Genomic DNA, 22678 nt, shown 5'->3' on the forward strand with positions numbered 1-22678 from the left:
GAAAAATTTTCCTCCTTTTCTCCGGAATGTTGCAGCCATTTATATTCCAACTCAGAAGTTGCAGAGACATCCTGGATAGATCTGGTTATTTTTCTGGGGGTGGTACCTTTTTCGCTGAATCTTCAGAATCCAAGGGTGCAGGTACCTCTGGTGTTTCGAGCTCCGATGGTAATCCAAGTTTTTTATGAAGGTCCTCTCCGTATTGGTTCAGAAATTTGTCTCTGTCTTCCAATGTTCTAATTTTGATCTTCCTCCCTCTGAAAGTAAAAGATAGTCCTTGTGGAAAATCCCACCTAAAGATGATGGCGTTGCTCCTCAAAAGTCTTGCTAATTCCAAATATTCCGATCTCAAATCCAAAAGCTGTTTGGGAACGTCCTTGTATAACTCAATCCTCTTATCTAAAATGTCCAGTGACTTTCCGTAGTGTAGGCCCAAAATCTTGTCCCTCTCCTCCTTTGATCTCAGTGATATCAAACAGTCTCTGGGCTTGTCTTTTTTTGTCAGTCTTCCAAGTCTGAAAGCTGATGTAATCTTAAAGTCCATCTCTTCTAGGTTCCAGTGCTTGGAAAATATTTTGGTCAGAAACTCAGCCAGGTTGTCCTCTTCCACTTCGGGTATCGATCTAATCCTTAAGTTGGTCTCCCTACTTCTCAGTTCAATCATCGAAAGATAGGTCTGATGTTCACCAACTTGTTTGTTGAGTGGCCTCACCTCTTTTTCTAACTTTCCCAGCCTTTGGCTGGTGTCTTCAACCAATTTTCTGTTCTCCCCTGTAGCTCCCTTCAATTCTGCAATTGTTTCCACGTTCTGTGCCACTTGTCCAGCTAATTTATTTAAACATTCGGTGTTTTGGTCTATTTTAAAAGTTTGCTCATCAGCTTTTTTATCCAAGGATTCCACTTTCTTATCCAAAGATTCCAATTTTTCATATATTTTTTCTAAAATGGAGGCAGCTGTTCCTGAGGCGAAACTGTCTGGTAATTTCCTGGCAAAGAATGCCACAGCAAAACTTACAGTGGCCAGGCAGCTCATGTAGATGAGGACACAGTAAAACATTGTTACAGAGCCTTCATTACATTCTAGTATAATTTCTTCAGTCATTGAGTGCATGTCTACATCAGGGTATGGGGGAGAGGTTGCCAGCCACACAGTACATATCCCTGCTTGAATTATGGAACAGGAAACAGGAGGTTTCGGTTGTTTGCAATGAAAATGGGTGTGTCGTGGTGCTTCATAAATATACTTAGTATCAGGGCTGTGATCAAGGAAAGGAACAGAGAGAAACAAGCTAAACTGATGCCCAAAGGTTCTTCATAAGACAAGAAGCTGATATCCTTGGGTAAACATGCAGCTCGGTTCTTGCTTGGATAGTATTTGTCTGGAGATTTATTGCAGGCATTCATATCTGGTGGGAAAGAAATATATTAGGTCATACATTTCAGTTTGGTGAAATGTTTACTTTCTGTCTGAGAAAGTAATGCTAAGGACTGAGTCTGGATCTACTTAACCTATTTATTTCTCCTACCATACTGGTTTGCAATCTTTCCCTCTGCACATGGGATGCAATCGTAGCAGCAAGGTGGCTGTCCCTCCTTCACTTTCTTGCTGGATCCTGGAAGACATGTCTCAGTACAGAGAGAAAGAGGCCGAGTCTATTACATAAATGAAAGAGCAGAAGGATCAGCAAGAGAACAATGAGTTTGGAAATCTTCATGTTCCTGGGCCCCTCTCTATGTTATTAAGCTGAGTCAGCACTTCAGCAATATATATATAATGGCTATTTTTTAGTAGTAGTAGTAATGTTTGAAGTGATTTCATACTCCCTCTGTTGTTCTGGGATGTGTAGGTGTTGTGATTACATAGCAGTTCCCCACTTTTTAGCAAGAAAGGGAAAATCTTGTGGCTTATCCTCTTTTCTTCAGTTTAAAATCATTATTTTATAATTGTTAAGAAATATTTATAAATAAAATAAAATATTTGCCTTTATTCATTGAGTGACTTCTAGCAGTAAGCTTTTGCCTCTCAATCTGGTACTTGGATTCTTTTGTCATATTCTGCACAGTAACATGCAGTTTGAAAGACTGTGAGTAGACCTGCAGGCGAATGACCATTCTTTATGCAACACTGAATCTCTTTGGAATTCTCTAATAATACGGTCCTACCAGATTAAACCAACTGTGCCATGTTATGGCATCTTCATCAAGGATGAATGATTGGTCTGGAGGAGCCTGTGGATCTATCCTCCTAATGCTCACTCTTTGCAAACTTTGGTTGGAGAATATAATCCAATTGACAATATCCAACCTGGATACCACCCCCCCATTCTGGTTGATGAAGACCACATCTCCTGCAGAATTGTTAAATGAGATACTTCTCAGAAAGTGATGGAGCTAGATTGAATATAGAAAAGGCAATTGTGTGGAAATGGCTGCAGCTCCCACTCTCAATGTGGGAGAGACCACCAATTTTCTCTCTCCCACATCTCTCTCTCCCATTTTTTTCAACCTTTCTTTAACTCCCCCGCCCCACACCTCTTTTCCTCTGTCCCTGTTCATCTCAGGAGACACCAGAGTGGTGTGTGATCACCTGATCTGAGGGAGGATTTGGTGTATATGGGATAGAGAGGATGCTGAACATCTCTCTTGACCAGTACCACTGCCTCTTATCTGTGAATGCAGTGGCATCCCAGTGGTCTCGATACTTCACCCATGGAAGTGATTTTCCTTGTCAGAGATGAAAGAGCAAGTTGACAACATTTTGGAAACCCATACCTTGTGGGGGAATAACAGGCCTCTTCCAGTTGAGGAAGTTTAGCCTATTACCTGCCAAAACTGTTGATTCTGATTCTTCTCTCTCCCTCCATACGACATTTCTCTGTGCCTGAGTCTGGATGTGGACATGATATGTAAAGCATGGGCCATGGCGTAGACAGCACTATGGATGCTGTAACTGTGGCCTGTCATGCTCATTTCAAAAAATGATCCAGGAAGGCTCTCCAGCTTCTCTTCTCCGGTGCAAATATTCCCCTCCACCTTGTCTGAAGTGATATCTGGGAACACACCTTCAAAGGCCTGTTGCCAGAAGTCCCTGATAAAACCATCCCCATCTGTGCTGGAAGGGTTTCTGTGAACAACATACTGATGAAATCCTGGAGGGTTTCTGAAGTGAATTTCAAAGGATATAGCACCATTGAATACTCCTGAATCCCAGTTCTTTTGAATGACAAATGAAGTGAACTCAACATGAGCAGTTGTTATCCATACTTTACCTTTTATATTGTATGTCATGTCATCATGTTCTGATAGGTATGGAAGCCATCTAAAAGTTGCCACGTAATAAGATCCTCCATAGGCAACAATTACATTAGCTGTGCTGCTAAAAATTTTATGGATTATACTTGTCCCCTGTTGTAGCATGCCATTAATTTCAGAAATAAAACTTAAACTGGAGATTCTTTCTAAGAATGCAAAGCAGACACCACTCTTGGTAAATATTGGGTTAATGGTTTGCACAAATCTTTCTCCATTTTCATTGTCCCTTGCAATGACTCCAATCCACGTCCACCTGAAATGCAGAAGCAAAGAGAGAATTCCCTCATACTGAAGGGCTTCTGAGGCTGCCATCTGGTAGAAGGGAAGCCCTGGGCTTTTATCATTCATCACCGGAGCAGATCCATAAATGAGCTAAAAAGTAAATGGAGGAAGAGAAGACACAAAGTAGATTCCTTTCACAGTAGAGTGGTACCTCAGGTTAAGAACTTAATTCGTTCCGGAGGTCCTTACTTAACTTGAAACTGTTCTTAACCTGAAGCAACACTTTAGCTAATGGGGTCTCCTGCTGCCCCCGCGCCACCGGAGCACGATTTCTGTTCTCATCCTGAAGCAAAGTACTTAACCTGAAGCACTATTTCTGGGTTAGCGGAGTCTGTAACCTGAAGCGTATGTAACCTGAAGCGTATGTAACCCGAGGTACCACTGTATTCATAATCATTATGTGGTGAACCCTGTTAGTCAAATATGCCCCTTGCCAATCTTTAAGAGTTTGTGTGGCTCTCTCTCACATATACTAAATAAAAAAAATGCAGATTAGCTGAAAACTGGGATCATCTCCCATTTGTGGTTTGGAAACCTTTGCTTTGCTGAATGGAGAGGGGCACTGTGTCTGTTTTTTATTATTTTTATGGATCTTGTTAACACATTGATGACTGAAGCAGAGCATTGTGTCTACTTCACTTAAAAACAAACAAATATTTTTTTTATGTCATTGCAAAATTTCGCAGGGTCTTGTACAATGGATAAAACTGATAGGGGGAACATACCATGCCTCAAATAGCAGATTACCTAGACATTATCTGGGTTTGTCAGAATTGCAAATTGGGTCAGATGCACATTTCTTCTCTGAAGCATCGTCTTTCTTCTTCATGATGGACATGCCCCATCACACAGCATAACTGTGCAGATTCTTCTCAGACTTTATTTATGAACATTCATTTCACTAGTGAATCAGCTGCTATCTACTATTACTTTTCTCCTGCAGAACTGGATTGTATCTGTAATTTCCCATAACTTCACTGTGTCTTTAATTATGTCTGGTGTGCTAAAGAGGAATAGTTATTGTACTGGCTCCTACCTGTAAAGTTTTTTTAGCTGTAAGCATTTCCCCCACTTCCCCAGCAGCTTATTTGACATGCCCTCCTGCACCAATTTTTCCACTGGCACCTCAAATCTTATTGCTTTTATCCAGTAAGCAACTCCCCCCTTTCCTCAGCAGCTCAATTCAGATACCCTCCTAACTAATCAGAAAATGATGCATAACGAAAACTGTTGGTGAGAGAGAAGACACTCTCCCATCAGTGGCCTTTGTTATATACTGTAAGTGATCTAAATGTGTGTGTAAGACAGGGGAGAGTTACATTTTATTTTATTTTTAGGTATTGCAACCTTCCCCTTTATTCAGGTTTGTCTGTCTGTTGTTTGCTTATATTACAATTATGTACCACCTTTATTTTCCAAGGATCTCAAGGTGGTGTACATGGTTCTCCTTGCAATTTCAGCTTTACCTGGAACAGATGCTGAGAAACCTGCCTCTCCCTCTATGCAAGCTAATAGAGGTATTGTCCATGGGTGTTTTACCTGTGGAATCTTATAGATATCCAAAACAGTGGCCACATAAAAGGAGATTTCAGAATCCAGTCCCCCAATGACCCCAGTCAGATTATTTTCAACATCACATATATAGTTAGGGACAAATTTTTCCACCCTGGATAAAAGCAGCAGTGTGGCGAGATATGTGCTCCTTGCACTAAAACAGCTGTCATATAAGTGGAAGCCCAAGGTGATATTGGGTAGGATGTGAGGGTCTTTGTTGATCTCCTTGACTGCAAATGCCAAGGCCACGATGTGCTGGTAAAGCTTAGGCACCACCCTAGGATGAGAGTTGCAAACTGTATCATAGGGAATTTCAACAAATGTATTCTTTTACACACCAACAAAGTACAGTGGTGCCCCGCAAGACGAACGCCTCGCAAGACGAAAAACCCGCTAGACGAAAGGGTTTTCCGTTTTGGAGGCGCTTCGCAAAACGAATTTCCCTATGGGCTTGCTTCGCAAGAAGAAAGCCCATAGGGAAATCTCCGGGGACCTCTTTTAAATGCTAGCGGTGGGGAGCAAAGCCTTTCCCCCCCCCTCCGGCCTTCAGAAGAGGTCCAGGAAGGCCGGCGGGGGCCGAAAGGCTTTGCTCCCCACTGCCAGCATTTTAAAAGCAGTCCGGGATAGCAGGGAAGCGCTTCCCGCTATCCCGGATGGCTTTTGAAGGCAGGCGGCGGGGGGGGGGGAGCAAAGACTTTCGCCCCCCACCGGCCTTCAGAAGAGGTCCAGGACCTCTTCTGAAGGCCGGTGGGGGGGCGAAAGTCTTTGTCCCCCCTGCCTGCCTTCCCGGGGGCTTTTAAATCGCCCCGGGACAGCGGATAATTCCTCCACTGTCCCGGGGCGATTTTAAAATGCTGGCAGGCAGCAGCGCTGCCGCCCGCCAGCATTTTAAGATCACCCCAGACAGCGGAGACTTCTCCGCTCCCGGAGCAATTTTAAAATGCTGGTGGGCGGCAGCGAAGGCTTCGCGGGCAGCAGCACTGCCGCCCGCCAGCATTTTAAGATCACCCCAGACAGCGGAGACTTCTCCGCTCCCGGAGCAATTTTAAAATGCTGGTGGGCGGCAGCGAAGGCTTCGCGGGCAGCAGCGCTGCCGCCCGCCAGCATTTTAAGATCACCCCAGACAGCGGTGAAGTCCTTCACTGTCCCGGGGTTTTTAAAATGCTGGTGGGCGGCAGCGAATGCTTCGCTGCCGCCCGCCAGCATTTTAAAATCGCCCCGGGAGCGGAGAAGTCTCCGCTGTCTGGGGTGATCTTAAAATGCTGGCGGGCGGCAGCGCTGCTGCCCGCGAAGCCTTCGCTGCCGCCCACCAGCATTTTAAAAACCCCGGGACAGCGGAGGACTTCTCCGCTGTCTGGGGTGATCTTAAAATGCTGGCGGGCGGCAGCGCTGCTGCCCGCCAGCATTTTAAAATCGCCCCGGGAAGTCTCCGCTGTCCCAGGGGCTTTTAAAATGCTGGGGGACGGCAGCGAAGGCTTCGCTGCCGCCGGCCAGCATTTTAAGACCGCCCCAGGACAGCGGAGAAGTCTCCGCTGTCCCGGGAAGGCAGGCGGGGGGGGAAGCAAAGACTTTCGCCCCCCACCGGCCTTCAGAAGAGGTCGGGGGACAGACTGTCCCCGGACCTGGTCTGAAGGAGGTTTCCATAGGAACGCATTAATTGATTTTTAATGCATTCCTATGGGAAACCGTGCTTCGCAAGACGAAAAACTCGCAAGACGAAAAGACTTGCGGAACGAATTAATTTCGTCTTGCGAGGCACCACTGTAGTTAATCATATCGAGTTCAGGGGGATTTACACTCAGTCCGTTCTACTATTGAATAGCTCTTATCTGTAGAAAAGCTCTTCCTGATGTTTAGTTGAAATCTCCATTCTTGTTACTTGAATACCCTGATTTGGAGCAAGAGAAAACAAGCTTGTTGCATCTTCTTGGTGACAGCCCTTGAGATATTTGAAAATGGCTATCATTCCTTCCCTCGGTCTCACCATAGCTAAACATATCAAACTCCCTCAATCATTCCTCACAAGGCTTGGTTTCCAGACCATCTTTGTTGCCCTCCTCTGCACATGTTTCAGCTTGCTAATACGTATTCGTCTTAATTTGGGTTGATCAGAACTGGATACAGGACTCCAAGTGACCAAGGGAGAATAGAGCAGTACCAGTGCTTCCTTTGATCAGGACACTATACTTCTGTTGATGCAGATCCCTTGAACCTTTCCTACCAATGGGAAGCCAAGTGTTCCTCATCTTATTTTTCTGCATTTGTCCCTACTGGAATTCATGTTATTTTTGTCCCCAATTTCTAATCGTTTAAGGTAAATAGTATCTAGAACAGGGGTTGCTAATGTGGGGGCCATGGGACGTCTTGCTGTCCACACCAGAGGGGTCTTTTTCTGACATGGTCTCTCACTGCAGTGACCTCTTTTTCATGAGTCAGTGATTGTCATTGGAATTTACTGAATTCTATACTTCATAATAAGTACCTTTCAGTGCTGAAACAAAGCTTAGTCTAAGTTCAGAAAATGAAACATTCAGCTTCAGAACAGGTTTTTAAAAATTCATTCTTACTAACACTCTAGTAGTTCAGGTAAAGTCTATCAAAAATTTCTGTTCAGAAGGGCTCTCCCAGACACACAAACATGCATACATTTCAATACATTTCCATTCATTTCTCTATCCAGAAATGGGAATTTCTCCTGTATTCTCTTCATTTCCAAGAGATTCCTTCCAATTTTTTGCCCCAGCATAAGTCCCATTCAAATCTAAAGTGGATTTCCCCAAGTAAAAGGGTACAGGTTTGCAGTCTCAGTCATTATTCTGCAACTCTAGGTTTGGTCCTTCCTCTAATGTAATATATGAGTGGCTTGGTTCTTACACAAGCTCTTCAGGAAGTGCTGGTGGGGGTTCCTCAGTGAATGCTGCTGGAGAAGAGAAGAAGCCACCATGGGAAACTATGCCACCAATGAGGAACTCTCCTGGCTGATGATACATGTGAAGTGGATGATGTGGACCTTGGAGCCTGCATTTTGCTATGTGAGCCTCACATACATTGTAAGAAATCAGTTCCAGCAGCAAGAACACTAAAACCATCATCCTTAACACAAGGGCAACTCTTTGTTCTATGATTTTGCTGGCAATATAATAATTAGCTTCTCCTAGATAAAAATTGTCTCATTTAAATCGTAGATTAATTTCCTGAGAGGATACAATCCAGGAGTATCCAAAATCAGACTTGCTGATCCCAGACACTATTTAAATAATTCTGGTTAAATTGTAGTATCCTTTGTGTTATGTTGCCAGTGGCCACAAAGAATACACAGAGATTTTTGAGGAGCAGCAGATTTAATTATAGCCCTGTTAATAACCAGGCAGGAGTGTAGTTGTTCATCCAAAGCTCAGGATTCCCTGTGGAATTCCAGAGGAAATTGCTGAAGAAAATATTCAGAACTGTTATTTTAATTTCCCTTTCATTAGATAATAATAGACCAATGGTGTATGGGTGAAATTAGAAGTTAGAAGCTCATAACAGAATACCTTGTAGCCAATGGAGACTCCAAAATGTAGCATGGTGTAGTCAGCATCTTGGAATTTGGCTGAGTGGACCTGAATTCACACCAGCCATTTGGCATATCTGCAATGGCCACTCATTGCTGTTTTGGGGGGTGACAGTTGTGTCCCCTTCCTCTCAGCCTCCTTCCCCTGTGCCTTGGGAATCCATATTTGCTCCAACCCTCAAGGGCCAATGCCCCTGTGATTCTGGAGAGGTTCAGTTGGTGCTCCAGGCCCTTCTGTATGACTCCTTTTATAGAGCCTTGTGTAAAATCTCTCTTGATTCTTTCAGCCTATGTGAGCTAGAACCTTAGGGAGAGAGAGGATTCTTGAAATCTCTCAGACCACACAGTTCCTCCAGATGCAGCTGAGGGTGGTGACAATTCCCAAAGTTGCTGAGCCAGACTTTCTAGCCTTTTGGTGAATTTTAATTCAGTGTCCACCTTCATCCAGTGATGCTGATATCTCTGACTTCTTCTGCAAATTTATGCATTTTATGTTTTAAATATGTATTCTGCTTCACTTCCAATAGGGCAAGGGTTGGGGATGTGTGGCACTCCAGATGTTGAGGGATTCCAAAACCAACCAACCCCAGCCAGTATGGAAAATGGTCAGCAATGATGAGGGCTGTAGTCTAGCAATATCTGGAGGACTATAGGCTTCCCATCCAAACTCTAGGGGGATTAAAAGCAGAGAACAACAAAAGAAATATGTTTTACTGTGTTTTTATATCTGCTGTAAGCCACCTAAAGTGGCAGGGGAAACGCAGCCAGATACAGGACGATGATGACAAGAATGAGCCGTCTCAAGAACAGCTTCTTCTCCAGAGCGATCTCGGCCCTGAATGGGAAACCTGGACTTTGAAAGTCATCTAATCTTCCTTGCTGTATTATATTATATTGTTTTAATTAGTGTTTTTATAGTTGTTCTGATTTTGAGTGGAGTGCCCTACCCGGGTGGATGGAGCAGCCAAGTAATTTCGTTGTCCCTGAGAGGGGGCAATGACAATAAAGATATTATTATTATTATTATTATTATTATTATTATTATTATTATTAGTCCTACTTCCTTCCATTTCTGTCTCCACTTGAATATCTGAACCTTCTGTCAGGGGACCATAATTGTACAGACAATCATTAACAAGCTTGCTGTATAACAGTACAGATGTTTACTCAGAAATAATTTTTTTAAGGTTTAATGGGGCTTACTCAGGTTTACTTGCATTCTCCATTCATCATGGTTAGATCTAATCAATTTTATCTGCTCGTCAAACATTTGCTGAAGGATGCCAACAGCAGTGGAATAGCAAACAATATATTTGCCACATATATAAAACGTATATGTATTATGAATGGACTGTTCTGATTCATCACATGAGTTGGTGAATTAATACCAATTGTGGCTCTCCATCTGTCGAATGAGTGGCACAGTGAGGTCTGCAGGGTCCTTTGTTGCCATCTTTTCCAAGGACCGGGTCAGAATTCATTTACATTTTCTTATCTAGGACTCTGAATTTCTCCAAGGAGACATGATTCAGACAAAATCTTGGGGCCAGGGGAACCCAATTCAATGGGGCATATGTTATCTCACAGTACATAGATAAAGTATGGAACTCACTGACATAGGAAACAATGGTGGGGAGAGTGCATTTGCAGTTGGGTACGGCTTGAAGGTTTCCCACAGGTATCTGGTTGGTCAGTGAGAGTACAGGATGCTGGAACAGATGGGCCATTGGCCTGATTTAAGAGGATCATCCTTCATTTCTACGATCTTGGTTATGGATAGGTTGCTGGCAAAATCTGTTAGCAGAACAGAACAATAATTCATAAATGAATATTCCAATATTTCATGGCTGCAATAGTACAGTTTCACAGATCCTACTATGCTGAAAGCTGTGAAACAAGTTTGATCACTGAGAATTAAGGCCAGATAAAGATTTACTTGCATATATTTTGAGAAGAATTGCTTTGAGTCTTCTTATTAGCACATGCTACAAGAGAATAATGTATGTGTAAGCATATGATTGTTTTTTCAAAGCAAATTAGTCAATTTTACAAATGAATTTTCAATTATGGAAATTTGGAGTAGATTAATATCTATCTATCTATCTATCTATCTATCTATCTATCTATCTATGAAAGCAAAGGGCAGGTTTATTATTTCTTTAATTTTTCTTCCTTATTAGCTGTTCCCTATTGTTCAGTTCAGGCCTCAAAATAATTATGTAACATTTGGGGGAAAAGATGCAACCCAGCAAACCACCACCAGAGGCTAAGATGGAGAAGATCTCCACAGCCACCATGTAGACAATGAGGCAGGGACACACATACAATAACTTCTATCTTCTTTTGAAACTTAACCTCAGCCATCCTGACACCTTTCAATCAAATGGACCCATTTAATCAAATTATTTCCCTTACCATCCTAGTTTGCAATCTTCCCCTCTGGACATGGGATGCAATCATAGCAGCAAGGGGGCTGTCCCTCCTTCACTTTCTTGCTGGATCCTGGAAGACATCTCTCAGTACAGACAGAAAGAGGCTGAGTCTAATGCATAAATGGAAGAGGAGAAGAATCATCGAGAGAATAATGAGTTCAGAATGTTTCAGGTTCTAAGGCTCCTCTCTATGTTTCTAAACTGACACAGAATGCCTCTACCAATTGCTACTTTTCTTTTTAGTAGTAGTAATGTTTGGCGTGATGTAATATCTCCTCTATTGCTCTGGGTTGCACAGGCACACTTTGAAGTTACTCTAGTGTCCCTGTTAATCTTGTTATAATCGTTACTTCTTAGTATGTTGTCCACTAGGTAGACATCTCTAGAATTGATTTGGTGTTGGTGGCTACACCTATTCTTGGACCCATCAGATGCTGTTCCTTATAGTTCCAAATAAGGGGTTTTTGATGAATGTGTTCTTTATGAGTTCTCATACAAAAATAAAAGAAAAACTATGGACAAATACATGAATTGGAATGATGTTATCCAAGAGATTTAGCACTGAGCATGTTAAGGGGAAAATATACTTTACAATACATATTTTGAGATACCTCTCTTTTTTCAGACGGATGCATCCATTCCCTATGCTCTTCATACCTTTGCTCTCAGCCCCCTCCTTCACTTTCTGTATCTTCACCACTTTTCCTGCTTCCACCTCTTCCACTGGCTCCCTTAGAAGACTAGTGGTATCCTGAACCTGCTGCTGCTGTCTGTTTTCACTTTTTTCCTCATTTTCCCAACCACTTCATTTCTCCACTTTTCTCGCAAAAAGGCAAAATCATGGGGCTTATCAATTCATACATAGTCTTTCACTCAGTTCAAAACCAGCATTTAATATTTATAAAGAAATCCCAATTTCTTTGGTTTATTTTGCAATAATTTTCTTTATATACTTAGGATTCCGGTTGCAATCTTTCAGAGGGGAAGAAAAAGAACCCATTTTATTATTCCAACTGACCTCCTGTGTGATGTAAAAATCACATTTGTGTGGATGAAGCTTGTGTTGGGGGTCTGTGAAGGGTTGGGATTAGGGTGAGACAACCTAGCTTTTGCTATTTTCGTTTCAATCAGATTCCCCAAGGTAAGTTTACACTGTTAGTCTTGCTTAACTGTATTTTATAGTAAAAGGGTTCTTCTGTTTTGTAACCTCCTTAATGAAATATTTGCCTTTATTCCTTGTTTCAACAGAGGGCTGCCTTCAGATGTCTTCTAAAAGTTGTGTAGGTCTTTTATCTCCTTGACATCTGGAGGGAGGGTGTTCCACAAGGAACACTGTTCTAGGGATATACATGGCGAATTGGCTTGTTTATTTATAAAGCGCTTTATTTTTCTTAATGTAATGAATTTTGCATTTTAAACTGAAGATGGAGCCAAAGTGACTGTAGAGTGGCATCTAGTGGCACCTTAACTTTTCTCCAGAATGTTTCTGGATCCCACATGGGGCCTATAGAGAAGATAGAGGGAGCAGACAAGCTAGAGACATAAGTTACATAGAAGCAGTGGTGGGCTTACCTGCCCCTCCCCAATATTTTATTCAAGTTGGTGACCCTGCTTTGGCCATCCACTAATCAGTAACTTGCAGTCCAAAAGACAGTGATTAGAAAGGCAGGGGGATAAATATTGCGTAAGCTATATTGAATCTCTTCTGAATTACGGTAGATAAGAATGTGGACCTACCTGATTAAACCATCTATGCCATATTATGGCGTCTTCATCAAGGGTTAATTTTTGGTCTGGAGGAGCTTGTGGATCTATCCTCCCAACTCTCACTCTGTGCAAACTTTGGTTGGGGAATATGATCCAGTTGACAATGTCCAAGCTAGATGCTGCCTCTCCATTCTGGTTGATGAAGACCACATCTCCTGCAGTATTGTTAAATGAGATACTTCTCAGAAAGTGATGGAGCTAGATTGAAAACAGAAAAGACAGGTATTTAGAAAAGACTACAGTCTAATACAGCATGGTTTCCTAATGTTGGGTCTTCAGCTGCTTTGGGACTACAACTCCCATCATCCCTAGCTAGCCAGACCAGTGGTCAGGGATGATGGGAATTGTAGTCTGAAAACAGCTGGAGACCCAAGGTTGGGAAACACTGTAATACAGGGCCGAGCAACATTTTTTCCTGTGTGCAGAACATTCAGCGAATGGTGGGTGGTGATTTAGGCAACTTTGAGTGGAGTCAGGTCCAAGCATGGAGAGAGCCAACCCATTTTCTTTCACAAGTATGACAGTCTCCTTTTCTTACCCAAATTATTGATAGTCTCTCTCTCCCTGTCTACCTCTGCTTCCACTGTTTAATGTTATGGAATGGGGAATTGGAGCAAAATATTAAATTCCATGTTCAATTTCTTGAGGTTAACTGATGTCATAACTTCACAATATACCGTGATGATGTCATAACTTCACAATATACCGTGATTTTTTTAAAAACGGTGACAGAAGTTTTCAGTCCTGCCAACTTTTGTTATTTTAAACAATGTATTGGAAAACTTTGATGCTATCTAAGCCTTGTAATCCTGGATTCAGCTGATACTACTGTTGTTAATGCATGACTGACTAGGCTAAAGGCCCACAGACATTACCCCCCAGTCCCCTCAGAACAAGTTGTAGGAAAATATGAGAAGTGTGAAGGAATCATGCTTATTCTCTGATACGAGGAATAAACATCTTCACTTTTTGTGGCTTCCTGTTGGGCATATCTTAAGGACAAACTTCCTTTCATCCCAAGTTCATTTTTTTGTACTGAGAATATGTGACTTGTATGATCAAGTTGGCTGTGGCTTTGTGCTTCTTCACCTGGTCTTTAGGATTGCTTTATTTTGTGTTACCTTTAAGACTTAGAAGAAATATCCACAGGAATTGCTCTGTTGCTAAGAAATGTCTTTGCAGTGTGTAAAACAGAGGTCATTCCTAGACTGTTTGAAACGATAACAGAGGGCAACAACTTTAGTGTTGTCTCCAACTATGCTTTCCTCAGACCCATTTTAATTAAGGAACCGAAATAATATTACAAGTTTCACTAGGAAAGGACAAATTTTACCAAGGAAATTCAGGGTATAGAGTGGTACCTCAGGTTAAGTACTTAATTCGTTCTGGAGCAAACAAACTACACTATGAAGCCACAATTTCTTCTTGGCTTACTAACTGTGGTTTGTTTGAGCACACCAAACCCAAATCACTGGCTTGGATTTATCACAAAGTCAGGGATCATGGTTTGCTTACTCATCCTAGCGGAGGAGTGAGGCTGGAGCAATCTCCACATTCATTATAAACTTTATAATGACGTGCAAACTGGACATTTGTTTCTCAGTAGGAGATGCCTATTCTCAGTTTTCAGAAGAAAGGAAATCACACCCATGGTTTTTCTGTTACATTTTGGAGGTAAAGGTAAAGGGACCAATGAACATTAGGTCCAGTCATGACCGACTCTGGGGTTGCGGCGCTCATCTCGCTTTATTGGCTGAGGGAGCCAGTGTACAGCTTCCAGGTCATGTGGCCAGCATGACTAAGCCGCTTCTGGCGAACCAGAGCAGTGCACCGTTTACCTTCCCGCCGGAGCGGTACCTATTTATCTACTTGCACTTTGATGTGCTTTTGAACTGCTAGGTTGGCAGGAGCAGGGACCGAACAACGGGAGCTCACCCCATCGCGGGTATTCGAAACCCGGGACCTTCTGATCGGCAAGTCCTAGGCTCTGTGGTTTAACCCACAGCACTACCCGTATCCCAGATCTCAAGCCCTTCTTCCCCACACTCCCTTTTCCATCTTTCCCTTTCTCCCTCTCCATGAGACACAGTGTTGTGCAGCCACCTGCTCTGAGGAAGGATTTAGTGGATATGGGCTAGAGTAGAATGCCGAACCTTTCTATTGACTATGACCACTACTTCCTTTCTGTGAATGCAGATCTCAATGGGCTGCAAGGCTTCTCTCATACAAATGCTTTCTCCTCAAATACAGGGCAGTAATAACCACTCAAAATAGGACACAACCATCATTTCCCTTTCCTCTGGGAGTATACTGCCATTATTTAGCCCATATTTGCAAGCGGCACAGTATGTGGGGAATCATCTAGGAAACCATCATATCAATGCCTTCTTCTCTGTCAGCAGAATTATAGATTCATTTCTGGACGCTGCCCAAATGTTTGACTCTGAGAGGAAAGACTAAGGTGACAGCATTTTGTGAACCCATACATATTCAACAGAGTGGAGGGCGGGTGCCCAGTGCTATATAATATTTCCAAAATAAAACCGTAATCCTCAAAAGGATGTGCCAGACTGAAGACTGTTGGGAGAAGCCTCCTGGCTATCAGCAGCCCCCTCCTCCATTTCTCCGAGCGTCCTCCGGTGAGCATTGCTCTGGAAAAGGCACCCCCTCCCTCTCCATGGCACTCCAGCAGCATAAACCAGCTTGGTTTATGCACACTGGTCTTCTGGCTTAATACAGCAAGAAGAATGAAGCATCATAGTTATAAACGACTCTTTATTTACACTATATTACATGGACATGGACTCTCTCTCATCCAGCTCCAAGAGAAAACAGGCAAACATGAAAGTACATCACATAATACATACAGATAGGGCTTTATCCAGTTCTCACACTTCCTCACAAAAAGACTGTGTGATTTGCACTAATCACAAAATGCAGCCTCGGAGGAGTGAAATTGCTGGAAGCGTGAGAAAGAAGGGTACCTGCAGAAGAATTGCAGGAAAGGCCAGAAGCCCAAGAGCTCTGGGGTAGGAGGGACCAGTGGCAAGAATCGTACCAAGCCTAGCTCTACCCAGACACATGCTTTGATCACACCAAGACCTCCCCAACTATCCAGAATGAAGCATCTTTGCCCTAGTGCATCCCTTTCATGAAGGTAAGACGTTGGGGAGGGGGGATGATAGGTCAACTGTGATGTCATGCACTCCCCCTCCCCCAGTGTTGATTATGAGGAAGCAACAGAGCTCTCACTCTTGAGGATGTACAAACTTTACCTGCCAAAACTGCGGATTCAGTTTCTTCCCTCTCGATCCATACACCATTCCTCTGTGTCTGAGTCTGGATGTGGACATGGCATGTAAAGCATGGGCCATGGCATAAACAGCACAGTGGATGCTGTAACTGTGGCCTGTCATGCTCATTTCAAAAAATGATCCAGGAAGGTTCTCCAGCTTCTCCTCTCCGGTGCAAATATTCCCCTCCACCTTGTCTGTAGTGATATCTGGGAATACACATTCAAAGGCCTGTTGCCAGAAGTCTCTGATAAAACCATCCCCATCTGTGCTGGAAGGGTTTCTGTGCACAACATACTGATGAAATCCTGGTGGGTTTCTGAAGTGAATTTCAAAGGCTATAGCACCATTGAATACTCCTGAATCCCAATTTCTTTGAAAGACAAATGAAGCGAACTCAACCTTGGCCGTTACTATCCATACTTTACTTTTTACATTATTAATCAAGTCATCATGTTTTGATAGGCATGGAAGCCATCTAAAATTTGCCATGGAATAAGACCCTCCAGAGGTCACCACTACGTTCGCTCTGCTGCTAAAGATTTTGTCTCGTATATTGGCCGCCTGTTCTAGCAAGCCATACATTTCAGAAATAAAACTGAAATCGGGGATTCTTTCTATGAATGCAAAGCAGACACCACTCTTGGTAAACATGGGGGAAATAGTTTGCACAAATCTTTCTCCATTCTCATTGTCTGTTGCAATGACTCCAATCCACGTCCACCTGAAATGAAGAAGCAAAGAGAGAATTCCCTCATACTGAAGGGCTTCTGAGGCTGCCATCTGGTAGAAGGGAAGCCCTGGGCTTTTATCATTCATCACTGGAGCAGAGCCATAAATGAGCTGAAAGGTAAATGGAGGAAGAGAAGAGGCAAAGTAGATTCCTTTCACAGTATTCATAATCATTATGTGGAGAACCCTGTTAGTCAAATATGGCCTTTGCCAACGTTTCGGGGTTTGAGTGGCTCTCTCTCACATATACAAAAGACAAACATGCAGATGGGCTGAAAACTGGGATCATCTCCCATTTGTGGTTTTCAAACCTTTGATTTGATGACTGGAGAGGGGCACTGTGTTTGGTTTGTTTTATTTTATTTATAAATCTTGTTAACACATTGATGACTAAAGCAGAGCATTGTCATTGTGTCTATTTTACTGTTTAGGAAAGCTTTTAATGTTTGACGGACGATTGTATTTTAATATTTTTTTGGAAGCTGCCTAGAGTGGTTGGAGAAAACCCAGCTTGATGGGTGGGGTATAAATAAAATATTATTATTATTAAAAAAACACACATTTTTTTTATGTCATTGTAAAATTTGGCAGGGTCTTGTACAATAGATAAAATTGAATGGCGGAGCATACACACCATACCCCAAACAGCAGATCACCTAAACATTGTCTGTCTATGTCAGAATTGCAAGCAATTTCCCTTTTCCAACAGCAACTCAATTCGGATGCCCTCCTCACTAAGTAGAAATTGCTACATAACTAAAAACAGCTGGTGAGGTAGAAGCCCACTCTTCCATCAGAGGCTTTGGGATATCAGTGGTCTAGATGTGTGTCAGACAGGGGGGAGTGACATATATTTTTTCTTGTATTGCAACCTTTCCTCTTATTCAGGTTTCTTTCTTTCTTTCTTTCTTTCTTTCTTTCTTTCTTTCTTTCTTTCTTTCTTTCTTTCTTTCTATTATAATTATGTACCGCCTATATTTTCCAAAGATCTCAAGGTGGTATACAAGGTTCAGCTCCCAATTTCATCTTCACCCTGAACTGCTGATACACCCTGAACTGTTGCCAAGGAACCTGCCTCCTTCTCTATGCAAGCTAATAGAGGTATTGTACATAGGTGTCCTACCTGCGGAATCTTAAAGATATCCAAAACAGTGGCCACATAAAAGGAGATTTCGGAATCCAATCCCCCAATGACCCCTGCCAGATAACTTTCAACATCACATATATAATTAGGGACAAATTTCTCCACCATGGATAAAAGTAGCAGCGTGGCAAGGTATGTGCTCCTTGCATTGGAATAGCTGTCATATAAGTGAAAGCCCAAGGTGATGTTGGGTAGGATGTGAGGGTCTTCGTTGATCTCCTTGACTGCAAATGCCAAGGCCAGGATGTACTGGTAAACCTTAGGCACCACCCTTGAATGAGAGTTGCAAACTGTTTAAGTAGGAATATCAACAGTTATTTCCTAATAATAATAATAATAATAATAATAATAATAATAATAAATTTTATTTATACCCCGCCCTCCCCAGCCAAGGCCGGGCTCAGAACAGCTTACAAGCAATAATAAAAACAAGTTGAATGATTACAACTTAAAAAATAAAATAAAATACAACATTAACATATTGAAACATAAAAATATTAAAATGTAGCCTCATCGCAGGAGGAGAAGGAAAGAAAAAAAGAAAGAGAGGGAGGGAGGGAATCAAATTGGTTCCAAGCCAAAGGCCAGGCAGAACAACTCTGTCTTACAGGCCCTGTGGAAAGAAATCAGATCCTGCAGGGCCCTGGTCTCATGAGGCAGAGCGTTCCACCAGGCCAGAGCCAGAGTTGAAAAGGCCCTGGCTCTGCTTGAAGCCAATCTAACTTCCTTAGGGCCCGGGACCACTAGGGTGTTGCTATTTATGGACCTTGAGGCTCTCCGTGGGGCATACCGGGAGAGGCGGTCCCGTAGGTACGAGGGTCCTAGGCCGTGAAGGGCTTTAAAGGTCAAAAGCAGCACCTTAAATCTGACCCTGTACTCTACTGGGAGCCAGTGCAGTTTGAAAAGCACTGGGTGAATATGCTCCCATGGCAGAGACCCTGTGAGGAGCCTCGCTGCAGCATTTACATATCAACACAGTAGTTAATCATACTGAGTTCAGTGGGGTTAACAATCAGTCTGTTCTACTGTTGAACAGCTCTTATAAATAGAAAGTTCTTCTTAATGTTTAGTTCAAATCTCCTTTCTTGTAACTTGAATACCCTGATTTGGAGCAAGAGAAAACAAGCGTGTTCCATCTTCCTGGTGACAGCCCTTGAGATATTTGAAAATGGTTATCATAGTTCCCCTCAGTCTCATCATAGTTAAACACACCAAACTCCCTCAACCGCTCCTCTTAAGGCTTGGTTTCCAGACCATCTTTGTTGCCCTCCCCTGTACAAGTTCCAACGTGCCAATATCCTTCTGAAATTGTAGTGATCAGAACTGCTAATGTGGGGTAATGGGAGGTTCTCCCTTACATGCCTGAGGTCTTTTTCTGACTCTTACAACATCTCTGGTCTCTCTGGTCTCTCCCTGTAATGTCCTCGTATTCATAAGGCAGTGATCGTCCTTGTAATTCACTGAATAGTATACTTCTTAATAAGTACCTTTCAGTGATGAAACAAACCTTAGCCTAAGATCAAAAAATGAAACCATAAGAACCTTTAGTTTCAGAACAGGTTTTTAAAAATTCATTCTTACTAATACTCGAGTTCAGATAAAGTCTATCAATATTGGCTATTCAAAGGGGCTCCCCAGACCCACAAATATACATCCATTTCAATACATTTCTGTTCATTTCTCTATCCGGAAATTGGAATTTATCCCATATTGTCTTAATTCACCACCATAAGTCCCATTCAAATCTAAAGTGGTTTTCCTCAGGTAAATTAGAAGAAGTTTGCAACTCTAGGTTTGATCATTCCTCTGCTGTAATAAATGAGTGGCTTAGTACTTACACAAGGTCTTCAGGCAGAGCTGGTGGGGGTTCCTCAGAGAATGTTGCTGGAGAGGCGATGAAGCCACCATGGGAAACAATGCCACCAATGAGGAACTCTCCTGGCTGATGATACATGTGAAGTGGACTGTGTGGACCTTGGAGTCTGCATTTCTCTAAGTGAGCCTGACATACTTTGTAAGCAAACAGTTTCAGCAGCAAGACTACTAAAATCACCATCCTCAATTCAAAGGCAACTGTTTGTTCTACGTAGAAACCACTATTTCTCTGGCAAGAGTATAATTAACTTATCCAAGATAAAAGCTGTCTCATTTGAATGGTACTTTATTTACCTGAAGTGATACAATCTGGGAATATCCAAGATCAGACTTGAGGCTCCCAGACCCTATTTAAATTATTCTAGTAATTTTAGCATCCCTTGCGTTACTTTTACAAGTGGCCACTGAAAGTCCACAGGGGTTTTTGAGAAGCCACAGCTTTAATTATAGCCTGTTCATAACCAAGTTGGAATGTAGTTATCTATTCAATGCTTGCGAACCCCTGTGGAATTGCAGAAGAAACTATTGTGTTTAATTCCCTTTCAGTGGATAATAAGGGGCCAGTGGTGTATTGGTGAAGTTAGAAATTCATAATAGAAGACCTTGTAAACAATGGAGACTCCAAAATGTAGTACGGTGTGTCAGCATCTTGAAATTTGACTGAGTGGACCTGGATCCACATCAACCATGTGGCAATGACCCCTCACCACTTTTCCAGGGGGGACAGTTGCGTTCCCTCACTCTCAGCCTCCTTCCCCGATGGCCTAGGCACACACATTTGCTGGCCTTTGGAGGGGAATTCTACTTGGCCGGTGGATCTCAAAAGGGACGGGTCTTTCCAACCCAAAAGGCACTATAAATGGGCCAGTCACTGGTGCCTCCTGGAGGGCAGTGCCTTGCTGGCTGTGGCCATTGGCTGCTGTCTCGTCTGGCCTGGCCTGGCAGTGAGGCTTAAATAAACAAACAGGGCCCAAATACATGGTGACCACAATGAGGTGAGAGGTGCATGTCGAGGCAGCCGTGGTGGTCCCTTCAAAGGGACCCTGGGAGCAGATTGTGTAGAGAATGAATCCATATGAGATGAGCAGGCCAATAAAAGAAACTAGTGACAAAATTCCACTGTTGGTGATCATCATGACCTCCAGGGGATTTGTGTCAATGCAAGCCAACTTGATGACTCTGGAGAGGTTGAGTTGGTGCCCCATGCCCTGCTGTACGACTCCTTTTATAGCGACTTATGGAAACTATCTCCTAATTCTGTCAGCCTATGTCAGATGGTACCGTAGGGAGAAAGAGGATTCTTGAAATCTCTCAGACCCACAGTTCATCCACACCCAGGTGAGGGGGTCAGGATTCCCAAAGTTGCCGAGCCTGACTTTCCAGCCTTTTGGGTGAATTTTAAGTCAGTGTTCACCTTCATTCAGTGATGCTGATGTCTCTGGCTTCTTCTGCAAACTTCTGCATTTTATTTTTAAAATATGTATTCTGCTTCACTTCCACTAGGGCAGGGGTTGGGGATTTGTGGCACTCCAGATGTTGAGGGATTCCAAAACCCACCAACCCCAGTCAGTATGGAAAATGGTGAGCAATGATGAGGGCTGTAGTCTAGCAATATCTGGAGGGCTATAGGCTTCCCATCCCTGCTCTAGGGGGATTGAAAGCAGATAAGAAGAAAGGAAATAATATGTTTTACTGTGTTAAAGTGGCTGGGGAACACAGGCAGATGGGTGGGTTATAAATAACAAAATTATTACTATCATTATCATTATTATTAGTTATACTTCCTTCCATTCCTATCTCCATTTGAATACCTGGACCTTCTGCAAGGGGGGGGGGCATAATCTTACAGATACTCATTAACAAGCATAGTTATCTTGCTGTATAACAGTACAGATGTCTACGCAGAAATAAGTGTTTTAAGATTTAATGGGCCTTACTCCCAGCGAAGGGAGTACATATTGGCAACGTAGGCTCTGGTCTACAGTAGAAACTAAGAGAAAGCAGTGGCTTTGTGCCCTTAAGAGCTGTATAATAGGAATAAATTCAGAGGTTAAGCCTGGATTCTAGAAAGCTGAGGTCCATTATGGACCTGAAGTTTCTGTCCTCTTTGATTCCACTTTAAATCTGATTAAGCTCTGGTTTACTTGTATTCTCCATTCATCATGGTTAGGTCTAATCAATTTTACTGCTCATCAAACATTTGCTGAAGGATGCCAACAGTCAGTGGAAAGTCCAACAATATACTTGCCACAAATATAATACATATTTGTATTAAGAATATAGTGTTCTGATCCATCACTTGTGTTGGTGAAAATAAAACTTTTCAGTGTGGCTTTGTTGAATGCTCTGCCCAATGAACTGTACATGGTTCTTTGTTGCCATCTTTTCCAAGCACCAGGGCAGAAATCTAGCTCTCTGAATTTCACCAAGGAGACCTGATTCAGACAAAATCTTGGGGGGAGGGAACCCAATTCAATGGGGGGTGGTAAATTATTTCACAGTACATAGATAATCTATGGAACTCAATGCCATAGGAAACAATGGAGGAGACAATGCATTTGCTTTTGGATACGGCTTGAAGGTTTAATCTCACTGTAAACAAGTGGTACAGTAACAATAAAGTATTTCTATTTCCCACAGGAATTTGGTTGGTCAGTGTGAGTACAGGCTGCCGTACAAGATGGGCCATCGGCCTGACTCAAGAGGATTATCTTACATTTCTATGATCTTGAGT

General features: G+C 42.6%; 1 pseudogene across 1 annotated transcript; it reads right to left on the reverse strand.

The window, feature by feature from the left end:
* Positions 1-1170: 1170 nt before the first annotated feature.
* LOC310830785 (vomeronasal type-2 receptor 26-like) lies at positions 1171-21149 on the reverse strand (annotated as a pseudogene). The gene is made up of 7 exons: positions 20910-21149; positions 19908-20173; positions 18049-18340; positions 16176-17036; positions 12871-13098; positions 11117-11243; positions 1171-1406 (listed from the first exon to the last, which is right to left on the reverse strand). The product of its transcript is annotated as a vomeronasal type-2 receptor 26-like (transcript).
* Positions 21150-22678: the final 1529 nt, after the last annotated feature.

This window comes from Podarcis gaigeae (genome assembly GCF_964106915.1).
Source record: "Podarcis gaigeae genome assembly, chromosome: 13".
NCBI classification, from domain to species: domain Eukaryota; kingdom Metazoa; phylum Chordata; class Lepidosauria; order Squamata; family Lacertidae; genus Podarcis; species Podarcis gaigeae.